Here is a 27,443-nt window from a genome sequence, read left to right as displayed (position 1 = left end):
TTATCCTCCCATTAACAGAAGCAATGGGCTTCACTTTGGCATTAGTAGTATCTCACCTTTGTCTGTAAATGGCAAGGCAACCCCATCAATCTGTAAAGGTGTTTCACAGCACCATGAAAGGTCCTTACTGATGTGCCTATGAACTATCAGGTGTAAGATTTCAGCTGAATTTCTCACTGCAAAGGCAAGCAGACAGCTCGGGGAGCTCAACAATAGCTAGTGGGAAGGACTGCAGGCTGGGCATCCACATCACCCTCTGCAAGCATCGCACTGAAGGCAATTCAGTGTGCTCTCCAGCAGTGGACTAGGTACAAGTGTTTGGTGGTAACAGCATCAGCTGAGCATGGAAGATCTCAGACCTGGCTAATAAATGCAGGCTCTGGATGAACATCTGAAAACTGAATATAAACAGTTCTTCAAGCAATTCACGGTAAGTGCCATGAAGAGCTACACCATAACAGAGGGGTAAGAGTGCCTAGATGCCATAGTTCAACATGGCTAAGCTCTGTATGCAGACACGCAGGCTTTACTTCCTTTTGGTAGCCAACAAGTAGTAAGAACTAATCATGATTTGCAATTGCAGCAACAGTTATTACTTCTAGATTGTCAGAAAACGTGCCGTAGGGATCTAACAGGAGACCACAGGAATGCTCCCCAGGACCTTAACACCAGTGAACACCTGCTGACAGCTTTTCAAGGGATTGCACTAAGTGGAACAGGAGCAGCCAGGAAGGGAAAGACTGGGTTTCCCACCTCTGGCAAAAGAGAGGGCTTTGCTGCCTTATGCTGATTCCCAACTTCTACTTTTCAGCCAGCCCCAGTTTGGAGAAACACATGCTCAGTGGATCAGCATCCATTGCTGTCACAAGCCCATGATATTTACTGCAACTGTCATGAGCGCCTGTAAGACTTCTAGCTCACCTTCTGCTCTAAGTTCTAGACAACACTGCAAAGAACCACAAGTACCTGTAAAAGCTCACAAACACTTTTTATAAAAAAACAAATACTTTGTATAAAACACTGCACATGCTGCTGTGCTATCTATGGCGCTTACTGTTGTCCAAAGCAACAATTATGCAAACACTTGTGCACTTGCTTAATTTTTCTGTTACAAACTACTCCATTATGCCTAATGGAGTTATTTACAAAGGCTTGTTTTTAGCCAGGAAGGCCAGGTTCCCCAGGCTACATGGGGAATCACTGCAGAGGCTCCTGGGGAGGTAAGAAGGGGGGTTCTGCTCAGAGCACCTACAGCCACCCTGCAGCTCCACAGGGAATTTTGGCAGCAATACTAACTTCTGCCAGCTTAAAAAAAGCAGCCCTGCCTTACCCACACCCTTTTCCTTCTCCTCTTACCCCCCAGTGAACCAAATCATGGAAGCAATCCAGGTTAAAATTAAATCCGGGGTTTTTTTTGCTCTGTGCCTCAATCCAGTTCACCGCAGGGCAGCATAAGCATTCATACTGGTGTGAATGGGTAAAGGAGGCAGAGGTAGGCACAAGCTGCCAGGGCGACACTAAGTTATGCCAGGTTAAACCACGCCAAGCACAGCCATGTCCCAACACTGCACTTCCAGCTCCACTGCACTCACCCACCCACTACTGATAGTGTAGGGATGAGGGTTGTCCTCCTTCCCCTCCCTGCCCTCTCCCCATGGTACCAGAGCTCAGCAGCCTTCACAGACCCTCCCCTGTGGGCTAAAGCAGCAGCCAGCTCCTGCAAGGATTCAGGGGCTAGGTTAGATATTTGCTGTGTTAGCTCTCCAACTGGCTTTGCACAGGATCAGAGGAACTGGCACATGGGAGAGGGTGCGATGGGACCAGGACAGCTCATCCCAGCACAAGAGCATCCAGAGCAAGATGTCTGTTTCCCCCGGCTGCAGAGGTAATCCCCTCCAGGAACAGCAGATGCCTCCCACGGGGACCAGCCACAGAAGTAAAGCCAAACACACAGAGAAATGCCTGAAGGATTGTTAAGTTTTGCTCATGCATTTAAAAAAAAAAAAAAAAAAAAAAAAAAAAAAAAAAAAAAAAAAAAAGAAAGAAAAGCATAAAAGGACATTACTGAAAGTAAAGTTAGATAAAGCAAGGTCATACAAAGTACTGGTTTCCTTTTACATTCTTTGCATATACAAAGATCCCAACAGTTCCAGGGGGATTTTCTTGTGTAGTCTTACTGAAAGCTGATTAAAGAAAATGACCATAAGCCTGCTGTTAACTTAAAACAAATTATTAATTTAATTCAGTGGGAGTTCTGGGTGTGTGGAAAGCACAACATGGCACCCTTGGATTCACACACGCAGATCTCTGGGGAAATGACAAGAGCCCTGCGGACACGCAAAAAAGGCAAGATTTACTGCACGTTATTAAAACCCAGCACACAAATCACCTATATCATCGCAACATCTTCGCCAGACTTTAAACTCCTTACGCAAGCCCGACCTTTCAGAACTGCCATCGTTAGCTGCGCCTTCTCCCTTTTCAACCCCAGTCGCCTCTACCCCGAAGGTCTCCAGCAGCGAACCCTTTTATTTCACCACGATTTTCATCCGAGCTGCCGAGCCCTGCGACGCAAGGGCTACCTGCGAGGCAAGGAGGCTTCCGAGCCGCTGCTCGTTACAAAGCCGGGCACGGCCGTGCACACGCGGTACCTGCCCGGACCTTGCCAGGTCCGGTACCCGGAGGGCTCCCGGGGTGTGCCTAAGGGGTTCCCCCCTGCCTGAGGCTCTTTGTTCGGCGGCACCAGAGGCCGGAGCGGCCGCGCCCCAGCGTCGCTCAGCCCCGGGGGGTCCCCGCCGGACGGGGCGCACGGAGCAGCCCCACTCCCGGTCCCGGTCCCGGTCGCGGAGGACGGGGCTCAGCACCAGCGGGCAGACGCACGGACGCCGCGTAGCAGCTCCAGCCCCGAGGGGCCGGGGGCTCTCTGCCCGCCCTCATCCCCTTCTCCCCCTTTACCTGCCCGCGGAGCGCCGCAGCCCCCGCGGACTTTGTCCCCGCGGCACGCCCGGCTCCCGGCGGCGAAGTTTCTGCCTCTGCTTCGCTCCTCGCACCGGCGGCGGCGCCGCTCCCCCTGCCCGCCCCCTCCGTCCCTCCCTCCCGTCGGGGGAGGTGGCGGTGGCCCGACCCCGCCCTGCGGCTCCTCCGCCCCGGCCCGGGCTGAGCCGAGCCCGGCTGGGCTGGGCAGAGCCGAGTCCCGGAGCCCCGCAGCCCTGGGGGTGCCACGGGCTGCGGCTGCGGTAGCTCCGCGGAGCGCCCGCACGTCGGGGCCGGGGCTGTTCGCACGGCCCCGGCGGTGCCCGGTCCCCGTCCCCGTCCCCATCCCCATCCCCATCGGGTCCAAGTCTCGCAGCCCTATCCTCCTCCACGTGCCCCAGCTAGGCCTCCTGTCTTTTCGCAGTCTCTTTAAAAACTTATTGGAAGTCACCGACCCGGTTACTACGGCCGTGGGAGAGATTAAAGCCCAGGAGAACTTCAGCCCTCGAGGTTTTTAAGAGCTCTTCCGAGAGGGGCTCCACAGCAGAACTGCGATGGAAACGGCTCCGGCAACACAGACGCAATTCGCACAGCTGTTTGGGAAAGCGAGGGGCAGATGCTGCCCCTACACATCCCTGTCTGCAATTACCTGCTATGTTCAATTCTTACACTGCATTCCTTATTATTTTGGCACTGTGCAAGCACAGTTTACTTGCCTGTTATACTGCCTAATTAGTATTTGTTAGTGCAGTGACTATGAATGCTTTAAATATAAAGCATTACATGGTTTTAAGACTAAAATGAGTGGCATCTCACATTGGTTAGGTTTCTTCTACTGAACTTGCAGAGTTCAAGCAAGATGTACTAGAGCACTAGGAATATACATCAAGTCGTCAGTACTCATAGAAGCAGAGGAATATTGCAAAACTATTAGAGCAAGCATTTTTCAGAGGTGTTTTTTTATTATTATTATTTAAAAAAAAAAAAAAAGTATCAGGAAAGTATTGGTCAAAAACCAGGTTCTTTCATAGTATTTGAAGCAAACATTCAGGAAAAAAAAAATAGACTTTCCTACACTGCAGAAAGAGTCTGCTGAAGTCATGCAGAGGAGCCACGTGTATGGCATTTTGTTTAGCCGACATCTCTGGACAGGGGGCTTTGCTACATAATTGTTTAATCTGGAATTGGGCTGTTCCCCCTGGTCCAGACCACCTCCTCCTTGGATTTGTCTTTTCTCCCTCGTATGCCTGTAACTGGAGTATCACTTTATCAATGTGCAGCACCCCTCAAAAAAGAGTCACTGTCTTTCAGCTGGTGTTCTCTAGCTCCACAGTCTGAGCAGGAGATGGAGCAGCATGGACCCATAGAAAGCTGTTGGAAACGCTCAATAACAGTATTGCTAATGCAACATACAAAGAAGGCATATGAAAAATCATACAGAAGCCCTTAAAAACATTTTTTTCCCTCAACAATTAGCTCTTGAACTTTTTGGATCATGCCAGGGTTATGTTTCCAATTTATTTTTCACAGGCCTGAGAGCTAACTACTTACTTTTAAAAAGAAATGGAAGTTTGAAATTGTCTCATATTCAAATGACTTCTGCAACCAGGGAATTAAAAATAAAGTGTATAAAATAAAATATACTAATATCTGTGTGTTGGTAGCACTGCAAAAACGGTGATGGAGGCATTAATGCTCCACTGAGCCCTACATCTTAGTTCTGCTGTAAAAGATTATGTTTATAGTAAACTCACATTAGTAGTAAATCCAGTCAGTGGTGTGCTCCAGGGAAGAAAATCTCTACATTTGTAAAGTGCTGAGCTAGTTGCCTATCAAAAAAAAAAAAAGACACAAGAGTCATGCTAGAAGCTTTCATCTTCTGTCACTAACATTTAAAGCTAATATCACCATCAAATGCTACATAATGTAAATTTACTTTAAGACCAACATTACAATTCTTGAAAATATTAAGAAACAGTATGTCCCTTGCCGACTCACATATTAGGACGTTTGCAGTCTTGGGCCCAGTCCTTACCTCATGATTCACTCAAGCAAAATATCTATTGAAGCAAATGGGGATTTGGCAGGAACAAAGATCGAGATAGGCCAACATCAAAATATGGATAGAAACATCCTGGACTTTTAAGGAAGTTTGGATCCTTATGTGGATCCAAAGTTTGCTGTTCAAAGCTTAACTCTCATGTAAGATTATGGGAGGACTTCCGATGGGCCTCTACCCTGCTGTGTCCTGGGTAAGTAGGCTTTAATGAATGCCATCTGTGGCTGTTCCCTGGGCACACCAGGCTCTTAGGGCACAGAGTGACATGCTGTTTCTGAAAGAATACTCTGTTCCCCCTTTGCCCCTCTATTCCTCACCTATTTGTTTTTTTTTTTTTTTTGGGTCCTTTCAAGGAACTCTTGCGTTACATGTTTCTTCGATCTTAACAACTTTAATCCTCCTCCCTTTGGTTTGCAGTGCATTTGAGTGCTTGTGTGGATTTTCTCCCTGTGGTTGGTGTTCCTGCTTGTCCTCCAAGTGTCTCTCTTTCTTCCTTTTAAGTAGTGAAATCCTTTATCTGTCCCCTCCTGACCTCTCTGCTTGTCTGGCTGCTGGGCATCTGCTCTACTTTTGTTCTCCACTCCCCAGCAGCCGTCCTTGTCCCACCCGACTGCTGTGGCTGGTGAAGGTTTGGTCTGCTTGTGCCTGTTCCCGTGGCTTCTGGGACACCCACATCCCCAGAGCTGTTTTCTGTGGTATGAACTGAGGTCTGAAAGGCATTTCTTCTTAACTGGACTTGACTGACCCCAAGTCACATCAAGGAGGGGATCCTGCACAACTCAGGGCAGTGGAAGCCCTGTGTCATATCCCACCACTCTGCTGCATGCTGGCCTGGTTTTGTTTGAGCTTTTCAACACTGGTTTCTATGCATTGCAAATGCTCTGCATTTCTCCCTCTCTGCTGTTGGTCCTGATAGATTCCCTCTTGAATTTGAACAGCTATAGCACTGTCTGCAGTAATGTAGGAATGGTTTCTGCCCTCATGCCTCACAGCACTTTGGGGACATTGCAGGCCACAGGAAAAAGGAATTGTTTACTCCTGGGAGTGTGTATAGATTCTGGAGCTGACCATTCCCTAAATTTCAACTCAGAAACTCATGTCATTCTGTCATTCAGGAGCCTAGGACTCCTTAAATATTTGGGATCCCTTCTATCCCGCCTGTTCTCCTCTTCAACACAGTATGGAAGCATACAGACAATTTCTATAAACATTTTTCCATAACTTTTCTCAAGTGACTAATTCTGTTAGTGGAAAAATACATACACGACGCAAATCATCAGATGGCCAATAGTATATAATCTCTGCAATACATTTCCTCTCAACATATTTAATGAAACACAGTCTCCAAGAGTATTTGCCTGGAATCGAGACAGAACACATTTTCATTAAGGGGAAATTAATAAAAGTAAATTAAAGAATATGAAACTGATTGTTTCTCCTCTACTCTTTGCACGCACACACACACACTGACACACTTAGGTAAAATGCCTGTCTTCGGTACATAACCACACCAGCGGTTTGGCTTTTGTGCCCCCTCTGCTGGCTGGCCTTCATGCATGTGTATCGACAAAGGTATTTTAAGAGCTTGTACTGGAATTACTGGGGATGTTAGAACATTAACAAGACTGGCCATGCTAATAAAATTACTAAAAAGTATAAATAACTGTACAACCACACCAGAACTGTAATTTCAGAATTATTTGCTCCAAAAATATATTCAGACTCAGAATATGTTTTTAAGCATGAACATATGAGATGTCCAAAGCCTTCAGAGCACTGTAAAAATTCCTGGGCAAAGGAGCATCTCCAAAACATAGAAGACATTTGGGAGTTGGATGTTGTATTGATTCTTTTTTAATTTCCAATTTGTTGATATAAAATCTTTCTCCTTGCATTCCCATCAAAAAAAAAAAAAAAAAAAAAAAAAAAAGGAAATTTATGCATTTATCACTCTGCATACTGTATGTACACATATATAAAGATATGTCATTATTTTGAGCTTATAAATCAAAAAACTCAAGTAAAACTTGAAAATAAATTTTGAAAAAAAAAATCCAGAAAGAAACAATGGAAGATTTGATGCAAGCATAAGCATATACAGAAAAAAAAAAAAAAAAAAAAAAAAAAAAAAAAAAGCAGATCAAGATATAAAATGTAGATAACAGATGCACTACAGCCATGTTCAGGATCTGGAAGACCTGCACTGAAACCTTTATTGATCTCATTGACATCAGTGGGAGTGGGACCAGGCTTTACCAGCTAGATGCTTTCACAAGGAAGGGAGAGCTGTACAAAGCCCAGAGAACTCATGTGTCCCAGTGCAGGTATGAACAGGGACAGGAGCTGACCCAGCTGGTGGCTTGAGTAACATCTGTAGGACTTCTGAGCTATAAAAAGTCAAGCTGGAACAATTTGAGACGAAAAACATAAAGATTGACTCACTCATCAAGCAGTTTTTGTTAGTTACTAAAGAGAAGTCATGCATTTTTCAAGTATCTGAAATATAATTTAATTCAAGCTATCTGTAAAGAACTAAGGGTATCAGACTTTAAAAATATATAGATATAGGGAGTTGTTCTGCAGCTTTGTCACATTAAAAATAGCAGAAAAAGCTGGAATGGAAACAGGAAGCTGACAGGCTTAAAGAGAAAATGAGCAGCAAAGATCCAATGTCTCTAAACCTTTCTTGTTCACGCTGCCATAAAAGTTTGACCTCAAACAAGGCTTATGGCCTTGATGTTATTATCTGCAAGAATTTTCCACGTGACGAGGTATCCAGGACTATACCACCGCAATCCAAAGCCACTCCTTTGCATTGGCAACAGGAATGAAAGCAACCACATCGTGTTCTTTAAAGCAATCGATACACGGGCTAATTTCTGCTGAACTTCATCTTGTGTCTCATGCAGCTCCTGAAAGCACGACCCCTCCTCCCCTGCGCTCGTGCTGCTGCCTTCTTGCATTAGCTCACCACCAGCCTCCTGCTTCAGATTCTCTGGCTGTTAGTGCCTACAAACAGCACATGAACAAAAACATTTTCTCTGCCCTTCAGCAGTTGTACCAGCCATGCACAATGAAGCAAAGGCTGGGACAGGCTTGTCAAGCCAGTGAGGTCCTCCTCTCCTTACACCCTGCTGCCTCTGCAAAAAGCTCCCTGGCCGAGGCCTCCAACAAGCAGCCCACCCAGGCCAATATGTGATGCTGGCATTTTCCTGGTTTATCAAATCACCCTCAGAAGCCCTGGTCTGAAGCCTATAAAGCCAATGTAGTTTTATATTGAATTGCATCAGATTCATCTTAAGCCCAACGGGGAACATTTTAGTTTTCAAAAATGACCATTAAGTGAGCATATCCTCCGGTGAGGGCTATTTGCCCTGTTAGGCACCAATGGAGGGGGAAGAAAAAGAAATGTCAGCCTTTGAAAAATGCAAAGTCATGCCTAACTTCACATTTTCCTAAAGCTTTTCTTAGAAGCTCCCAGTGTGCAAGGCAAAGCCAGGCCTCTGGGCTCCTTGGGGATACTAAATTCAATTAAAGATTCAAAAACTTTGGTGTTTAGCGCAGGCTTATATCCTCAAAACATTGGTGGGGAGATGGCTGGTGGGACTCCATATCAAAGGCTTTCTCAAGCTTTTATCTCATTTAGACATTATCATTTTTCAAGTCAAAAGTGGCAGAACTGCCAGGACTGCTGACACAACCCCTCCCTCCAAACCAAACTGAGACCAATGTTTCTGCTGGCACTGATATCATCACTGGTATGGAAGATACAGCAGTCACGGTATATCTTATCTTGCACAGCAGGGTGTTTACAGACTCTCCACTTGCCTTATTGTATTAGCACATGCAAACCTGAAAGACAACTAAAGGGACTGTGCTCTCCACAATTTAGGTGTCAGCATTTTGTTTATGATCTCATTCTGGTCTTTCCTTCTTCTACTAATTCCTGTTATTACAATGGTCAGAACACAATTCCAGTTCTTGGAGGAATTCATTAGCCCCCTACTGCTAAGGAGGGAGAAAAAAAAAAAAAAAGAAAGAAAAAAAAAAGTAGTCTTCCCTTTGTCCCTTGTTAGCAGTAGACATGGTCCAAATACAATGAGGGGTCAGATTTATCATGCAGTAAGATAGTATTCTTTTATATACTTTTATAACTTTAGAAAAACAAAACAAAACTTTTTTTTAAGGGAACTTTTGCATTTGTGCTTTTTCCATTGAAATTTCAGAGCTGTATTTATTATCTGTAAAGAAAGGATATAAGTAATGTTGTACTACAAACATTGCAGATTACTTTTCCTTTGAGTCCTAAATAGGTACCAAAGCATGTTTAATATATTAGTTTTAAATGCATAATCAATGTTTTCTTAAATATATCTCTTTTCATATAGACAAGGCTTTATAAACTGACTAACAACGTCTCACTTCTTCATGCAACCAACATTATGTGGCCCACATTTTTGGCATGAGTTCTGAGGCACAGTAAAAATGAATATGATCGCTCATTTCCATGGTTTTCATCTCTCCTTCCTATCTAGGCATTCAAGCCATGGAAGAGTCATGCAGTTGTGACTCAGTTTTTACATCAATTCACTGCTGGCTACAAAAAAATAATAATAATAATAATAATAAAGTGTACTCTAATTAGGTTCCAGATTTTAATAGACTGAAATGTGTGCTTATGTGTTGTCCTGAACCAATATGTTTTTCTGAGTCTGGGCCTAAACTGCCAACATAAGCTTTTGTGCACACACATTTTCTTTGGAGACTTCTTATCCAAGCACTTACTGTCTGAACTTCGTTAGTACTTGAAATGCAAAGAAGTAGAAATATCATGCAAACTCTGACCACTATATGTGAAGTAGAAGGCTGCATGCATTTCAAAAGCTAATGTTTCCCTAGAAGAAAAAAGCAAACAAACAAACAAACAAAAAAAACCTACTGACTAGATACAGACAACACTGAGAGATATAGAAAGAATAGTGCCTGTATAAAAGTACTTTTAGATATGCCGAGTGTCCTAGCTTAACCTCGTATACATGACTGAACTTCTTCCTGGAAAATGAAAATTTTGCTATTGCTCTTTCCTATGTACTGTAGCATTTGGATTCATGGAGCTGCACAGCAATGACTTATTTCTTCTGTTTGCCAGCAGTTGCTCCAGGAGAGTGCTAGAGCAGAGAAAAGGGTCAGGACTGTGTGTCTGAGAGGCAGGCTGGTATCCTTTTACATAATAAGCCTGTACCACTGATTCCCAGACCACAAATTTCTGCAGCATACAGATTTTTTATAATTAAATCCTGATGAGGAACAGAGCCTTTAAAAGGGTTGTACTGGTCTGTGCTATTGCTTTGCAAAACAAGCAATCACAGAGTACAATGTCTAGGGTCTAGTCGTGTGTGACCTACAAATCTACTTTTACTGATTTAGAACAGGCCATCCAGAATTAAGGCAGAGACCCAATTTTCACGGTCCTCCATTTTAGGTTCATGATGTAGATGTCATTTTAGGTCTTCTGAGGGCTGGCAAAAGACAGTCTGGCTGGTTTAGTTGTTCCCCTTCCTTTCTAGGGGTTTTATAGCAGTTTTCATCACCATGAAATCTGAGTACCTATTTCCTTTTTGGTCTTCAGAGGAAGAGAGGGCCATGTAGATAATTGTGCTAGAAAATCTGATAAAATTCTTGCCAGCACAGGGGCTTCCGGGGACAAGGGTTAGGAAGGAGCTGGCATCAGACGAGTACTGACGGTGGATTCAGTTTGTTAGGAAACTAGGAACAAGCTGGAAACTGCAGCCAGTACTGTAATTAGAGCACCTCCTGAGCAGCAGCAGGGGATCCTACTTAGGACCACAAATGAAGGCCCTGTGAGCGTGGCAGAGATGACGCTTGGTGGCACTGACCACTTATGTTAGGCAACATTGTGATCCTTTGCACAAATCAGTCTTCCTGCAAAGGGGTAGCTCTGCATGGAGTGACTCACAACCAGCAGTTGCCAGCTAAGTGCACCTTCAGCAACTGCGTCAGGTTGGAGGAGTCAGCATGAGAGCAGGAGCTAAAAGTTCAGGACAGAAGGCACTGCTAGGCCATCAGGCACAGATCTTTGCTTGGTGACTGCATTTTATCTCCCCACTATATTCACTGAGCTTCATTTACAATTTTACTTTTTCTACTTTGCAGTAATAATCCTTCATTACTTCACTCCTCTGTCAATTAGAAATCTTTGAATAACCAGACTACAGGCATTCATTGCCAGTTCATATCTATTTCCTATCGCTTAAGTGACTTATTCTAGCTTAAATTTCTCTTCTGTTTTTTTCCTTCCCCAGAAACCCAGCCGTATCCTGGGCTGTATCTAAAGAAATACAGATAGCAGTTTGAAGGAGGTGATTCTCCCCCTCTGCTCCAGTCTTGTGAGACCCCACCTGGAGTACTGTGTTCAGCTCTGGAGCCCCCGGCATGAGAAAGACATAGGCCTGTGAGAAAAGGCGTAAAGGAGAGGCATGAAGATGATCAGAGGGCTGAAACACTTCTCCTATGAAGAAAGGTTAAGAAAGTTGGGGTGGTTCAGTTTAGAGAAAAGAAAGCTCCAGGAAGACCTGATAGTGGCCTTCCAGTACCCTAAGCAGGGCCTACAGGAAAGCTGGGGAGGGACTCTTTGTCAGGAGTGGTAGGACAAGGGGTATCAGCTTTAAACTAAAAGAGAACAGGTTTAGATTATATATTAGGAAGAAATTATTGACTCAAAGGGTGGTGAGGCACTGGCACAGGTTGTCCAGAGAAGCTGGGGTTAGCAGGGCTGGGTGCTTCTAGTGCTCCTCAGGGGTCAGAGCTGACCAGCACACATTCCTTGTCATTTTTTTTTAATTTTAATTTTTTATTTTTTAAAATGCAAGCCAGTTGAGCATATTAATTTGAGACTGGGGGGTTTTAAGTCAGTTTTAATTAGAACACAGCGTCATACCTCTTGGACTACATGGAAGTTGATGTGACAACAGACATGTGTCATAGCTCTTGGCACGAATCCTCTTTGGTACTGTTATATTATGAAATACACCATTAAAATGGACCCATAGCAACAATGACATGAATTCCAGATCTGTTAACCACAAAGCAGAAGCGAGAGGATTTTTTTAAAAAACATTACTAATTTGCTTTTAGTCTGGTTCCTAAGGAAACAAGACTTACATGAACTGCTGTCTATCTGCCTGCCCATCAGTTTTCCTCAATCCATTTTGAACATAATGAAAGAGATCCCAAAGCTGCCCACATTCAGTGTAAATCTGTTAAGGAGAAAGAAAAATGGCCATATTGATGCTTCTACTAGGGGAAAGACAGTCATTGCTACTTGTTTTTTTTTGTTCTGAAGGGACAAGCTCTTTTGGAGAAACGGTCAACTAGCACCAATGTTGGTGGTAGCCTAAACAGCAATTTATCAATTTATGTATGGTTTCTGAAAAAGCCACAAAATATGTTTTCTACACAGCTGCTACAATAAATAAAGGTAGAAGACATGAGAAGGAGATGAAGGTAGTGGACAAGTTGGCCTGAAGGAGCTTTTAGTGATAATGCCATATTAAGGTGAAGGTGGCACAAAAAGGATCTGTTCATACTGTCTTAAGTAGAGGGAGTGAACGTAGGAAAATATAACTCAAGTTTTTTGGGAGGATGCAAGAGAGACCAAGAAAGCAACCCCTCAGAACAGATGATTTCTCTTCTCCAGCTGGTTTGGGTTCATTTCCTTGCAGAATTCCAGCAAGATCCTCCTTGCTATGGACCACAGCTAGGTAACTGCATTTGTTGAATAAACTTGTCAAGATTTGACTGCATATTTCACTTGTCTATCTTGTATGTGTTTTGGAAGCCTTTGAGAAGCACCAGCCTTTAATATCATATTGGCTTGAATTTGAAACACTGGAGGATTTTTGCTTCCTCCCGCCCCATCTCAGACTCACTTAGTGAAAATAAACTATCTGTCACATGAGTGTATGTTATTCAGCTCATTATAAAAGTTAGACTTTCCTTCTGTGCAGTTCCTAAGAGGATTGCTAATAATTATACATATATAAATATATATAAATACAAATATATGTATACACATTAAAAAATGGAGTGGATTATTTTTATTTTTTTTCAAGAAATCCCCTCCACGTGGCTTTAAATGGTTTTAGAAGGAGGTAAATAATTTAAACACATTTTCCTCACCTTAGCAAAGTTTGGTTTGACACAGGGCAGCTTGAAGCAAAGCCTGTAACGCCAAACACATTAGCACAGCCCTCCTTGAGGGTAGAGTGTCTGAACCAAGAATAGCAAAGGCTGAAGAATTTTGTCTCTAGAAGATCGCAGCCACAGCCTCTGAGTGCTTCTGAAGATAAAACACAAGTGGTAGGAGATGGCAAGGAGTAGGGAAAACGTAAGACACCTCTACCTACTGTGAGACTGCTTTTTCTTGGTAGGGGGGACTATGTTCTTTCAAGGCAGCAATGCAAACCATAGAGCCTAATTGTGCTTTCTGGGCATTCATTTTACCGGTATGCGTTACATTTAGGGGGAATAGTCCCTGGAGACAGGCATCCTTTTAATTCTGTATTAAGATAATCTAATGCTTTATGTACGGCACACAGGCAACCTGGAGCATATCTCATTATCAGATCCTCTTGTAAATATTGAACAACCAGTTGTCACGACAGTCCTGAAGCTACTAGGTGAATACAATCAACCTTTCTTTACAAATGCAATTGCTGCGACTAAGTGACTGGGATTTTACCAACCCTCAGGAGTATCATGCTGCAGTTTTTTTATCTAAGTTCCAGGATAACTACAAATGAAGACCTCCAAGATCTATGTACAGTTTGTGATCATAGTACTTGTGATTATAGTACTTGTGATCATACAGTAGATTTCTGAGAAAGAGTTTTGCCATGTCAATAACAAGGAAGGTCCTTCTCAAGTGTAAAATTTAATAAAGTGTAAAAAAAGTGTAAAGTGTAAAATACCCATAACTGGTATTAAAAGATCATGCTGATACGTGATTGGACAGAGATAGATGTAAATCAGAAATGTTATGACGAGAAACTAATATCTAACATTATTGACCTTGTGCGGCTGGAATGAGTTCCTGTCCTCGTCCAAGCAATACACTGCATAATCCCCTAGAAAGATGTAGAAAACCTGATTTTACTGAAAGCCTAATAAAATTTTTCTTAACTTAGCTAGGATTTCTTCTGTAGTCCTCATATGCACATGCTATTTCAGTAACACCATTATTCTTCACTATTTCTTATTATTCACAGACCCTATGATAGTACTAACAAGAAATCAGTCAATTTCCAATGAGAAAATGGTGGTAGAAAAATATGTACGCGTGGTTGTGTATCATTCTCTCACCTTGTAAAACAGCCTAAGGAATGTCCAAAGTCTGATATTGTTATGGTTTTTTTTTTGTTTGTTTGTTTGTTTTTCCCCCCATAATGGCAACTTGAAATGGCTACTGGAAGTTCAAAGTCTCCCTTTCCTGCTGAGGTTCCTCTGTGCTGACTTGCAGTATTACTGCCCTTCCCTCAGCTCAGTACATGCTAAACATCTAGTCTTCCTTCAGTACAAGGAAATCACATGCACAAATGTTTTTAATACAAAAGGGCATGGTGTAAGTGTGTGAAATACGCCCATATGAGAAAGTAATTCTGCGTTTCAGAGCTTTGCTTGAGGTAATGATTTAATGCACACTTTCTGGTTATTCTGCAACAGCTTAATGGGCCATAAATACAGTCCCGCCTGCTAGGAAGCCTTCTTCACAATTATTTTGCCATCCAATATACAAAATTAACTGGAAAATAAACTGTATTATACACAGATAAGGGCCCTTTGACAAGACAGCTTCCTCTGCAATCAAAATATTTTCCTGATTTTGTTTCCTTACAGTCTGTTCCTGCTCACACTTTTCTGTATGTTTTGTTATCTCCTGAAATGCCGTGACTGCAAAGAACACATGAAAACTCATTGCTTCCTCTGCAAGCTCTTAGAAAACTTATCTTGACATGCTAATTAGTTTGCATTGGATGACTAATCATAGGAAGTTCTGCCTAGAGCAGTAACACTGTGAAAAGGATATATAGAAGTGCAAGTATAAATGAATTGTGACTCACAGTCACTCTTAAACTTTTCTTGTGAATGTGTAGACACAACACCCTTTTATATATTAGTGGTGGCAAATTTAGCTGCTTAAGTACAAGAATCATCTTACTTACAACTTACTTACAACTTACAACTACAGCCACATACATACAACTTGTTAGGCTGTGTGGCACCATACTTGTCTCACTGTCTTTTTCCAAGATCCACTTTCCTGGCTCAGAGTATACAGCAAGACCTGCAGCATGCGGCAATGATGCCCTAAGATCTGCATCCTGGTTTGGAGGGGAAGAGTTGAGAAGGATGGATACAGCTGGCTTCAGTTCAGGGAGTGGTCCTGGCTGTTAGAGTACTGCTGTAAATGTTGTCCTTGTTGTCCTGGGTCAGTGAGCATGCAGCAAAGGAACCGTAAAAATGCAGCGAGATTCATATTGCTTACCTACCTCAAAGTGAATTTGGGAATTTAAGTAATTTGTTTGAGTGATCTAACATTTTCTATCTGGAATTACATATATGTCCTCAAAGCTAATTCATATACACATATTATAGAATATAATATCCATTCCTAAGAGAAAGCCCTTAAGGGATTGACACATGTGCTGATGCCTAACTAAGGTTTCTGAGAAAGCTTATTTCCCCAATAAAAATCAATACAATTTCCAAGCAGCAAGCAAAGCTCAGTTACTCTTATCCTAGAATTTTTTTCTTTCTTTTCTTTTTTTTTTTTTTTTTTTTAAACCATACAAGAGCCATGCACTGCAAAGCCAACAAATAATGCATAAAAATGTAAGGGAAACACACTAATTTAGCATACCAGTGGCCTCCAGCTTCCAGCAAAGGAAGAAGCAGGGCTTTTAGAAGCACTGAATAATAACTGAATTAAACTCTGCAGAGAGCTGTTATCTAGAGAGATGGGAAGTAGAAAGGAAGGATGTTCTTGGATCACATGTTATGCTGCACCCAGGAAAGTCAGATAATAGTATTGCTCCTGATGTTTGTAAGAACTCTGCAGCCCCAAGATATGGCTAGGACAAAGCAAAGAGAGCAAAACTACCAAACTGAATAATCAGATATTACAGGGGTGAATACTATATAAGTGCTTACAAAAATATCCAATAACACTCTAGTTTCTTTTTAGTGTATTTTTTAACCATCTGAGATCCTTGTAGTCATTCCTATGTCAAATTTTCTTACCATGGCATTTACTGTTCTCCCCTTCTGCATGTGTAGCTTAGTTACTCTTGTTGTCAAACCATTGCAGAAGACTTTATGGGAGAAGTGAGGCTCATTGCAGGTGTCAAAAGGTTTAAACCTCACATGCATTTGTAATTAAAAATAAATCAGTTAAAAGCTGGGATATAAACAGAATATATTCCAGGGAGAGGCAAAGGAGAGAGACATAACTTGTCTGGTATATTTAGATTCAGGTATGGCTTCCTGTACACACACACCCATTTTGATTTGATTTTATATCTTAATTCCCTTCATCGGGGGAGATGGCACGCTAGAAGAATCTAAGCAAAGAACCTACATAAGCCAGGCTGTTGGGAAATGGCATGACTGTTTCCTTCTTCAGGCTCACTGTCAGCACAGAGTTTGGAGGAACTTATGAAACCAAGACCAACTTCTGGATCTGCTTTGCAAATCCAGATATTCCTCATCCTCAGGTGTTTCTGAGGATCCTAATAAGAAAACAACTGGTAGGACTTTGCAGAACTCTTTGCTCTGACAAAGTATCACATCACATCTGCTCTTCATTCTCTTGGTTCCTCCCCCACTCATTCCGAGCAGCTGTTTCTTTACAAGCAAACCACACAGAGGGTACTGCAGAAGCCCCTTCTTCCAAACACTTAGGGGAATGTTTTTAACCAGTGCTGAGAGGTGAAGGGATGCAGAGCTAAGGGGAAGCATTGCTCTAAGTTGCCATCAGCCCAGTACAGCTGTGGGAGCTAGTCATCGTTTCCTCTTGTAATCTGCACCACCCAAGGTGATACCACAGAAGTATGAAAGATCCAAACCAGGACCCGTTACAGTACACCTACTGCATGAATACCATGACCAAGGCTATCTCTTTCTTGCAGTAGAAATGACCTAGCTTCAAAGTGCAGCATCTGGCTTTATTTTTCACCTTAGATGCTGTTATTAATGCAACAGGGCCTTAGAGCTTTATATTCCATTCTCTGGAAGATGAAGGCCCTGCATCTTCATGCTGTCATTCTGCTTTTAGGCTGGTCGAGCTCATTTGTCCTTAGTGGAATTGCACCAGTGTAAAACTCGCATAATGGGGCAGAGAATCAGGCCCATGGGCTGCAATTTATTCTGATATAATAGGACAAAACTATTTGTATTTTAGATATTATCAAGTGATAGTGCTGATGAAATGTGTCAGAATAAAGCCCTGGAAAGTGAAGTCCTTTTTCTGTCCATTAACCAGGCACAGAGTGAATGGAAAAGCACAAGCTTCACCAGCAAAGCTGCATGCTGCCCTCCAAATACGCCTGAGACGAGACCTGGGTATGCCCTCTCCCATGTGACAGGACAGTTTTGTTTCCTCATCCATTAATTTCTTGACGTCTCTGCAGAGACCGCCAGAGGGGACACCAGTCAATGTCAATGTCAGTTGTTATGCTATTTTACTGTGCGTTGGAAGTGCACCCAAGAACTGGATTGGCACCCCTCACCCACATAACGACTGGATAACCTACTTTCCCTCCTTACTGACCTACTTATATTCATACTAGTGACCTAGATATGAAAGGCCCTATAACCTGCTTAGTTCTCTGGGTCCTATCATCATGAATGAACTCAGAACGTTAAGTGTATATACAATTTGCCAGCGTAAATTTGGTACTACAGAACCACCCACTGGGAGAGAAGATTGCATGTGTAAGAGTAGTGATTAAATGAAGAAAAACATTATATTTGCCTCTCATATTTTCAGACAAGGATCACTTGCAGCACCAGAAAGGTCTGGATACAAAGAGTAGAGATGGATTAGCAAAAGGTAGAGAACTGCTAAGAGAATGTGGAAGAAATTGATTTTGCAATTTAGTATACGTCCACTGATACATAGTCTTTACCAATTATTATTGTGTAAAGTCTCAAGACAAGTTGTAATTATTGACGACTCGTGTTTTCCACACTTGTAAATTAGGGGGGGAAGTCTATACAGCACAGTAACGGGTCAGATGTGCCACTATTTTAGCCTGTAGTTAACTGTTATCTGAGACAACTACCTGCTTTGCTTCTGTTATATATTGGTTTGGTAAAAATTGTACAGTTATTGTCATTCCTATTGTCTGATGAGCTGCATCCTCAGGTAGTGCAAATTAATGCTACTCCAGTGATCTGGATCACTGGGACAGTCTGGTTCTCAATATAGTTTATGTAAGAAAATGGACACATATGAAGACACTGACCTGGTAGTAGCTGATATGATAATATAAATAAATTCTGTACTGGCTGTATTTACATCAGGGGCAGATCCACATTGGGATTCACAATGTCAGAAGCTCAGATGCAAACTGGGACCTCCATACCTTTCAAAGTCTCATGACAAGAGAACAAATGGAGGTTGTAAGCTTATACAGACACATTTTAAACACTGTAAGACACAGAAGTCCACCCTCACCTATGTGTTTTCCATGTCCTCATGGTCAAGGAACAGTTTTTAGCTCACGACACACAAGAAACTGATAATGCCAAAACATCATATCTTGCTACCCTTGCAGCCCAGGCACCCATATCTGGGCCTGTTATGGGAAATCTTCAATATTCAGCTAGCAACACTCAGGTGGATAGCTTTGGATTTACGGTGAGACAAATTCAGTACTTCATCAGTGCATTTCTCATGTTAAACTTACTGAATTCATTGTTACTGCTTCTTAGCACCACATCCCTGAAACAGCAAATGGGAGAGAAAGAGATTGAGGGGAGATGCTCGTCAACCTGCCTGTTGTAGGCCACAATCCCAAATATACTATGCATACTTCCAGTTTTACATTGTACCACCCTATTTCTTTTATCTACATCTTATCTATAGATTAATGTGTTTCATTCACAGAATTTGAACATGTAGCCAGGGGGAAATGAGTTTTCAAAAGACATTTTCCAAAGGCACTCATGTGTGCCCACAATGTGATGTATGACTTTGTGAAAGCTGTCACACAGGTATTCCACATGCTCCAGCACTGATGTATCAGCATGCTGGCATGGTGACACAAATACAGTCTTTCACCACTGGCAACGTTTTGACTCTGCATTTTAGGCCTCAGCGATTAAAAACCCTGTTTTTCTGTTAACCTCTCACATGCCCTCTACCTGTGCTAGAAAAACAGACTTACAGGTGGATGAATGTGTCATATACCACAAGTCCAAAACATTCCAAGGTTCACAAAGTAAGAAATGCCTTTCTATGTTGTGGGTCTACATCACATGCTGACACACTTTCCAGTTATGTGCAATGTAGGTATTTCTGCTTCTATAGCAGTCCGCCATAAGAGCACTAGATTTTCTCAAACTTCTCTGAGACAGTGAGCTGTTACAACAACCAACCAGACTATAGGGAAAGGAAAGCCCAAGGTTTCTTCTTCAGGGAGCAAGCGCATCACTGTGATCTCCCGTGTAGACTTAACTTAGGTCACTGTATGTCTCTCCTCAGTTGTCTGGCATGATACAAGGTAGTCTCCTCTGACACGACACCAACCTTCTTTTTAACCAAGGTGATGCACAGCCCAGAGAAATCCTGCAAAAGTACTGCTGCAGTTGTATCCCCAATGACCTGGCAGTTTCAGTCTCTACAAAGAAGTGGATTTTGATGGAAACAGAAGTGTCCCCTGAGCACCTGGGGTGTCTGATAGTGAGAGGTGCTGAAGGCATTGCCCGGCCTGCAGGGAAAAGAGCCTCCTGGGTGCATTTTTAAATCAGAAACAGGGCAGAATACAGTCACAGCAGCTGGCTGCAGATACCAGACACCAGACTGCACTCAGGAAAAAAAAGAGACCCTTGTTGCCAGTAAGTCTGTAGGCTGATAGCTTACATTTGCACAGGAGGCGTCCCACTATCAAATGCTATTTCAGCTTTCCAACAGAGCTGGTGTGGAAGTAGGAGGCTCCTTCATCTCAGACAGGCTTTGCTACCTTACTGACCCAGCCACAATTTCTCCTCTTTTCTGGATACCTCGTTCTGCCTTTTTTTTTGTCCCCTTATTTTGAAGAGTGCAGTAGGTGTGGACAGCTTAAAGAAAATAGAAAATGCCCGTCAAGATATCAAGTCAAGCCAGAGCATGGGTACAGCAATAAATTTGCTTTTCCAAATGACATGTGCAACAAAATAAACTAGGAACAGAAATCTGCTGGAACCTTTTTTTCCAGGGGTAAATAGACATTAGCGTGAAGTGAGCCTATCCCTATTCGGTGCCTGCAGTCTGCCCAGGCCTGGATCCAGACTACAGCTCCATAGCTGCCTCCCAAAGGACAGCACATTTAAAGAGCTCCTCAGAAATGCAACACTGTTTGCACTGTTTCTCAGTCAGCATGTCTTCCCGTTCAATTAGCTTCAACAGTTTGACATCACTGTTATGCAGAACCCACAGTGACTGTCAGTCATCCTAAGCCTACTGTAGGAGCTGGCAGCGCTGCAATGTGCAGCACGGCACGGCTGTTGTGAAGCCAAGGTAATGTTGAAATCCCAGCAGGAGCTGCACCTCTTGTGGGGAAACAGAATCCTCCTGAACTGGTGTTTGATAATTGCACTATTTTGTGGATGAAAAACACCATAACACACCTGGCACTTACAACACTGCTGAGCGGCCAACTTATGACAGGTGTAGTTGCAACACCAATTTGCAGATTTGTACTGCTGATGAGAAAGAGAGAGAGATGCTCTGTTGCTACTCTGTGGAGCAAAAATTATACAAACATTTTTAAAAAAGTGAAAGAAACAGTTTCTTTGCCATGTGGGCTGACAAAGGGGTCTGTGCTGATAGCACCAGTATCTTCTGGGAGATGGACAGGCTCACTGTCCCCTTTGCTACATGCCTTGATTCTTGACAGCAAACTCTCATCCCTTTCCTTTATGTCTAAAGCCAGTGGGGTCATTGGAAAATGCTTTCTGTTCCCACTCTCCTGAGACACACTGGTTGAAAGTTTCTTTTTTCTGCTACATTATTCCTCTGTTAGTTGTGCAGAATTAGCCATGGGGGTTGCTTTCTGGCATCACTACCAGAACTGCTTTAAATTCAGCGCAAGGTTGGGGTGACATTGTATTTGACATGAGAGAGAGCCAGAAGGTATTTTTGGCTCAACCATCTCCTCCTGGCACGTTCATGCTCAAACATGACAGTACATGTGCAAAATATAGTCTAAAGTGTCAAAGGAAAGGCAATGAGTCAAGGGAATATACATCAGAGAATTGAAAAACACATGAATATTAAAATAAATAAATAAATAAATGGTAATGACAAACATTGATTCAGAGAAAATTCAATAGCAACGTGTTTCAGACTGCTACCAGTTGTTATTGAAAACATTCCCAAAGTTTCACTAAGTTTAACATGACCAATTCTAACTATGGATACTCACAATGGGAATCTACAATTAGGGTGGACCAGAATTATTTAACACTGGTTTTCATGGCTCATTAAAAATGCAGCTAATTAATTTGTTTAAATGATGAAAAAATAAGTTTTACTTTATCTGAAAAAAAAAAAAAGTTTCCCTCTTTTTCAATTTTTTTTTTTTTTAATTATTTTTCATCCATGAGGAATGAAAACAGTAGGAATATAGATACCATACTAATTGGGGAATAAATAAATAAATAAATAAATAAACAAACTTCACCAAGAAATATATTGAATTTATTTCTTGAGAACTCTTTGTTAAAGGGAATGATGAATATAACAACTTTATATATGTATATATATTTCTTTCTATTGTAAGTCCAGTTTCTCATTAGAAAACCTCTGTTGATTAAAAAGTTTTAAGGATTTTGGTTCAAGACCGTCATTTTCAAGCAAGGGTTGAACACTGGAGGAACAGAGACAATACCAAGAGGTCTGGGGCCCTCAGCTACATGATGCCAACAATGAACAGCCAGAGAGCACAACACACAAGGGAGGAATGCAGAACTGGTGTGGATTACTTAGTAAATACCTGAGAATAATGAATACATCCAGATAGGCTAGAGATCTCTTCACAAGTGCTTTATAAGCAAAGGGAGGCTGAAATTACTAGTGAACATATTTGCAAGTGGCAAGTTGGAGAAGGGAAGCCACCAACAAACAATAAAATTTATATTAATTAAATAGAGTGCTGTCTTCGCAGATGAGCAGAAATAAAATATAATTATATGGTTAATGGTAAATCTGCAGGATGCTTAAACAAAGATTTACTGTAGGGGACTTTTAAAATGCAGCTCTAAAACATACAGAGCATTAAGGATTTTTTTTAGATCTATAAAACAGCAGCTGATTATGTATAGATTAAAGTTAATGAACCAGTATACTCTGAAGTGTCTTCTTTTCTAGATACAGCTCTGTAACTTCCATTAACATCAACACACTCTTAAATACACAAATGCATTAGTCATGCATCAAATCACACCGTACATTTTGTTAAGTATCCACAGACTGAAGTGACTCATACAGTCAAAATTTCTTTTCCCATGTGAATCAGATGTAACGCTTGACAAATCTCAACCAAAAAAAGAAGGATGGCATCTTTTGAGTAATATTTTTTACATCACCCAATGGATTTAGGACCCTGTCTGTAAATTAGTCACGCTGATTTCCAAACCGGGTTTTCAAAACTGTATGAAAAACACATCAAAATATTAGGAAGCATCTGTCAGCTATGGAAACAAAGTCCAGCTCAGCATTGCCTGATCCACATGTAGCCAGTTTGCACCACTAGCAGTGAGTACCTCGCGTTACCCAGCCAGGATGGCAGTGTTTTGCAATCATGTTTCATTAATGAATCAGATCTCAGAGGCTAGAATTAAAACTGTCCCTGCTCTTTTGCAAGGAGCTTGCTTTATCCAACATTTTCCTTTCAAAAACTCAGTTTGGTCTCCAGGTTGGTGATGAGTCATGTCACGACTGCAGATGACTTAAACAAATCATTTCTCTGTGATTCACCAGCAGCAGTTTTGCAGCCTTTTGCATACATTTCAACCTCAAGCAGCAACAATTATTGGAGCATTTGTGTTTGTCTTTTGTAATTTCCAATCTTAGTTTCTTATATCCCACCCAAGCTCCTCAATCTGTTTCCAATTAAGATCAGATGGAGGCAAATGCTGAGTAGTATGAGGAGCTTCACCACGTGCACACCATGTAATAGCTGCAGAATCTGGCAGCCCTCAAGTGTGTCACTGTGCTTCAGAAAAAGGCAACTGGCCTCACTTTGGTGCATACGTCACCCTCTTTTAAGAGTTTGGCTTTTTCTGTGTAAATAAGGCCTGTGAATGACGCATGTAACCCTTTCCTCCTGCCTCGGTGGGAGCTGCGGGTGCGCGCTGGTGATGCAAAGCCTTGGAGAAATGCCACAGGGGGCTCGGAGATGAGCCCACAGCGTGGGTGGGAGGTGGGACTGTGAAGTGCTCGTGTGCTAGGGGAGAGGAAACCCAGGCCCTGAGGTGCTGCTGCACTGCTGGGATGCGTGACGAGGAATTCAAGGGATTTTGGCTGCATCAGAAGAGTTTGCTCTGTGGTGTGCCCCATCTTCCTGGGCTGGAGGAGACAGCTGGTTTGCTTTCACAGCTGGAAAGCCATTGAACCTGCCTTCATGCCCATCTGATTGCAGCCAGCTCTCTGCTATGACACAGTAAAACCCACAGAGCTGGCCCGGCAGGCACAAGGGCTGCATTTTCACTGATGAAAGAGATGTTTTTTGCACTGAGCACAGTGCGTGCACACACTGAAAGCTATCCTCATGTATGGGAGTCACAAAGAGCAACCAAAGAGATTAAACTCGTGAGTCTTCCTTGGAGCTGATCCACAGGCCCTCAAACATGGGGACTGAGAAAAGATGCTTCTGGAGAGAGGGGAGAGGCAATTTAAATTCAAATTGCTTTGAATGTGGGGAATGAATATGAAGACGGGGGGTCAGGAGACCTGCAGGAGGAGATGGTATAATAGGCTGGAAAGAGAAGGAAAAGACTGTTGAAGAGGGTTGAGAAGAAAGGTGACAAGATGACAGAAAAGCCCCCTTCAGACTCAGCCTTGCTGCTTCTGCTAAGACAGGGGTGAGACCCTGGTAGCCCTTGGGCTTCAGCCTGCCCTCACCGCAGTGTGGATACAAGTGCTGCAGCTGTGGTGGAACACAGGGCAAAGCAGACAGAGCCACAGATTTAATGGAAGAAAAGACAAATCTGTCCAAGCAAATGAGTATTTCTACCCTGGCTGTCACCTCTGCTCCACCTAGGCATTTCTGCTTGCTGTTTAACCCAGGCTTGAGAGCTTTGGCTAGAGCAGCTTGATGTTTCTGTCTCCTTCAGCTTCAATGCCAAAGGTAGAGGATTTCTATCTGGGACAAGAAATGCCCCTCCAGATGAAGGGGGTCTTAGTAACGCCTTCTATTCTGGCCGAGTTAGAGCAGATCTCCTTGTCTGCCTCTGAGTCTCTCTCATCTCCCTATTGAAATGGGATGGTCTGTTATTTCAATTCATCTTTTCTTGCCCAAAAACACAGACAGTTGCTAACCAGTATGCCAGGGACTACATTCCTCTGTCTCTGCCTGACTGCAGCACTTTATTTCCCTGCTCACATTACAGCCTGCCCACTTTGAACCATCACACTGATTCTATTTCTCCAAGTACACAGGTCCTCAGGCCATGTGAAGACGAGATGCATCTTCTCTTTTGGGCAAGCTGCTTTTCCCTTTTCCAGTGGGAACAGCTGTGTACAGTAACTCCCTTCTAGTTCCCCACCTCTAACTTAACACAGAGACAATAAAAGCTCTTTACACACATTGAGAGTCCTTGCACTTAAGAGTGTCTTCTGGGGATTTCCTTGTTCGTTCTCAAATGCTCTCTAAGTGTTCTTGTGCTCTGCAACCACTGCATCATTTTGTGGCATCCCAGAGAGCTCATGGGTGAGGCATTCAACTTTGCACTTTGTCTCAGTCTTCCTTTACAAACAGCCCCAAAGGTCATTTCAACTCTTTACTTGCCAGTTATATTACTATTTCTTGCCACATGAAGATCCATGGTGAAAACAGGACCTTCCGTCAAGCTACATCTTCACAGCACAATGCCAAGTCAGTGCTGACCATGCTGCTCAGAACTAATGGATATGGTAGAAGCTGTGTTGGTGCCCAGCTTTGATTGGGGTGAGTTGTCTTGGCAGCAAGCACCATCTCAGTTCTGCTCACACCAGCAAGCTCTTGTGTTGGGTCTGGCTGCTGACTGACTGCACCTGTGTATGGCTGGGAGCTACCTTACCTGTTGCTTGGCTTGGCCTCTATATCAAGCCAACTCCATGGCCAAGTACACAGGTTGGTTCAAGCAGAAAGTGAATGCACCATTGCCCACACATAAAAGCTCTTCTCTTAGTTAGCCTCTAATCCCCAGCTATGGCTTCAATGTGCAGAGATCTGTGTGGGTGTTTGCTTTCAGATGGGCAGCCTGCAAATGGGCTCAACTGCAGCTAAATCCTGAGGAATGTAGAAAATTCCTGCAATAAAACTGAGAGTGGTCATTGCAGGAGAATATGTAATTTCCCATGGAAGTAATGATACAACAGGCTGTAAAGTCTATAGCCAGACTCAAAATGACATTTTTCTGTTTATTTTTTTTTTTTAATTTTTTTTCCTTGTCTGTTGCTGGCTGAAAAGCTTCCTTAAATAATGGGGGAAATGGTGATTTGAAGTGACTGTATAACAAAAATAGTAAAGCTGCCCATCAAAAAGTTAAACTGTGTACACCCCAACCCTCTGAAACACAAAGACAATTAACCCCCGCCCCTCCCCCCAGATTATATATTTTTCCTTGCAACCCTTTTGTTTGAAATAGTTTCAAGTGGGATTTCTTTTTTAAAGGGACCCCAGCTCACACGCGGCCCAGTGATGATGTGCAGGGGTTTTAACCTCTTTGGACCTTTTTAGCCCGTTCTCTCAGCCTGAGATCATTGCTGCTTCTAATTTAGCCACATCCACCGCTGTCAGTTAATAAAAAAAGAAAGCACGGCTCTGCCAGGCAGAAGGACCGAGACCGAGACCGGCAGCTCCAGCCCGCGGCCGCGGGGCCACGCCGGCTGCCGGGCGGCCGGGGGCTCCCTCGCGTGGCGGCTGCGGGGAAGAACGGCCCGGGCTGCGACAGCCCCGCGTGGGGAGAGGGGAGAAAGGAAAGGAAAGGAAAGGAAAGGAAAGGAAAGGAAAGGAAAGGAAAGGAAAGGAAAGGAAAGGAAAGGAAAGGAAAGGAAAGGAAAGGAAAGGAAAGGAAAGGAAAGGAAAGGAAAGGAAAGGAAAGGAAAGGAAAGGAAAGGAAAGGAAAGGAAAGGAAAGGAAAGGAAAGGAAAGGAAAGGAAAGGAAAGGAAAGGAAAGGAAAGGAAAGAGGAAAGGAAAGGAAAAATAAAAGCGAAACAACTCTTGTCACTTTGATTCTGCAAGAATAAAATATATATATATATATAGCAGTGCAAAGCAAAAATGCAGTAGATTTACATCAGCCAAAAGAAAAATGTACTTGGGCAGACAACCCTTGCTTTTGAGTAAGAGCCCTTCTGAGAGGTGTTTTTGTTCAAGTCTCCCAAGGACTGCAATCAGTTACTCTGTCTTGTCTAAACTTCAACTGAATATATAATTTCATTTAGCTACAGTAATTGGCTCCTGTTAGCCTTCATGCAGAGACCCAGGAATGCTGCCAAAGATCCCTCCCGTTTGGAGCCTGCAGCAGCAGCAGCCCAGCTCTCCTATTCTGCTTCAGCCCCTTAATGCTTGGCAAGACCCACAGGGTGTGAGCCTGCTCCTGAGACTGGGGGGATCTGCCCTGGCCCCTGGTGGCATGTGCTGCACGAAGGTCCCCCCCATCACCCTGTTCCCAAACAGGGGCATTTGCTACCCTGGGAAGACCTCACTGATGAAAAGTACCAAAACATGGCACAGTATTGCTTGTAAACCCATGTAAGTGGCAGTCCTCGCCCATAGGAGCATAAAGCTGCCATTGGGGAAAATATGTACTAGGAGCACATGTGATACTTGAAAAGATGTTCTGACATAAACACGAAGTGGCTCCCAACAACCTAGGCTTTGTAGGAATGAAGATGGGAATACTGGAATGATATGGAATTGA

The 27,443-nt window shown here is 42.9% G+C and overlaps 1 protein-coding gene and 1 long non-coding RNA gene across 2 annotated transcripts in view; one reads left to right on the top strand and one right to left on the bottom strand.

Moving 5' to 3' along the window:
• Positions 1–27,443, bottom strand: part of SCAF8 (SR-related CTD associated factor 8) — a 184,087-nt gene that overhangs the window by 57,556 nt on the left and 99,088 nt on the right. The window lies entirely within an intron of this gene.
• On the top strand, positions 11,034–12,855 carry LOC311435302. Its single transcript, XR_014692045.1, has 2 exons — positions 11,034–11,136; positions 11,356–12,855. It is a non-coding gene; the product is annotated as an uncharacterized lncRNA (long non-coding RNA).

This window comes from Aythya ferina (genome assembly GCF_964211825.1).
Source record: "Aythya ferina genome assembly, chromosome: 3".
In the NCBI taxonomy this organism is placed as follows: Eukaryota; Metazoa; Chordata; class Aves; order Anseriformes; family Anatidae; genus Aythya; species Aythya ferina.
The sequence above is the reverse complement of the archived record's forward strand: the minus strand, read 5'-3'. Positions and strand labels throughout refer to the sequence as shown.